At 40.4% G+C, this 1,423-nt stretch overlaps 1 protein-coding gene across 1 annotated transcript in view; it reads left to right on the forward strand.

Annotated features, from left to right (window-relative positions):
• The window catches only part of cby1 (chibby homolog 1 (Drosophila)), a 142,835-nt gene that overhangs the window by 110,727 nt on the left and 30,685 nt on the right, over positions 1-1,423 (forward strand). The window lies entirely within an intron of this gene.

A 1,423-nucleotide genomic window follows, 5' to 3' on the forward strand; every position in this document is an offset into this window, starting at 1 on the left:
GTTCACACTTAGCTGATGACTGATTATAAAGTGAGTCTGGCATGCTGTCCCAGGAGAGAGCCCTAAGCTCATAAGATCTCTGAGCCCTGGGCTCCCTCCTGTTTCCATGGCGAGAGGGAAGTTTGAGCTCAGGTAGGTTGCGAGAACTCCCCCCATTGTTTAAGATTATAATTGCTACGTAGAGATATACTGCTGGTAAGGAGCTCGATGATAGTGCTAATTTATATTGATCAATTCAACTATGACACGTTTTTAGACTGTGGGAGGAAACTGGAGAACCCAGGGAAAACCCACACGAGCACCGGAAGAACATGTAAACTCCATACAGAAATGACAGCTGGCCTGTTAAGGCTTTGAACCAGTGACGTTCTTGCTCTGAGGCAACAGCGTTAACCTTTGGGCCACCCTATAAAGGAAAAGGTGGAGTAGGAGTGGAAGGGGGGATTCTTCAAGGCGAAGATAACTGTAGTCAGAAACCCTGGCTATTTATAATGATTTAGGAATCATCTGATTGGTGACTCATGCGCTAGTTAATGCAGTACCAGCCGTGTCATTCATAATCACGTGCTCCTCTCGAAATTAGTGTATTAATAACTTCACTTAATATAACAACCTCACCTAATGAGACTGGTGGGCACAATGTTATCAGCACAATTCTTGGTTTAATTTTGAAACCTCCACTCAGAGATCATCGTCAATGTTCAGTTGTGGCCTGTATTTATTTTTAATGTATTTGATTGCCATAAAGGTTTCAGAAAGTTTAACCTGGTGCTTTAAAATCTGCTGCAGCTCACACTATTGGTGTGTTGTTAATCGAAACGTAAACACAATCCTATGAAAAACAACATTGAAAGGCTGATACCTTTTTACAGGCTTGTTGATGCTTCTTTTATGTAACTATTAACTACTTTTCTTATCTTCTGTGGTTTATGATCAAAAGATGGTAATTCTAATAGTTTAATAAAATTTATTTGACTTTTGAAAAATCCCGAAGCGACCCAGTCACTGTCCCGTGACCCCTACTTTGGGAACCACTGCCCAAGTGGAAAAGTGCTCTTTCGACAGGATAATGCACCCTGCCACACATCGAACAGTTTAAAAAACATTATGAAGAGTCAATCCAATTGAGCATCTGTGGAATGTGCTGGACCAGCAATTCTTATCCAGAGAAGTTCCAACTTGTAACTTCCAGGACTTTGTATTTAGCACAAAATGCCTTCAGGGGTTTTGTTACCTCCATGTGTTTATGCTGATTTGGCTACACACAGAGGAACAAGAGCTGCATGTTTACATCTTTAATATAACTTCCTGTAATTTGAACATTTATTTGGGCCTATCTGAATGTTTGCCAAAGCCTTCTAATGGGGTACATCTGTTCTAGGTCTAAGCTTAGTAATTCAATAAATCAATAAAATCACACACA

This window comes from Danio aesculapii, chromosome 12 (assembly GCF_903798145.1).
Source record: "Danio aesculapii chromosome 12, fDanAes4.1, whole genome shotgun sequence".
In the NCBI taxonomy this organism is placed as follows: Eukaryota; Metazoa; Chordata; class Actinopteri; order Cypriniformes; family Danionidae; genus Danio; species Danio aesculapii.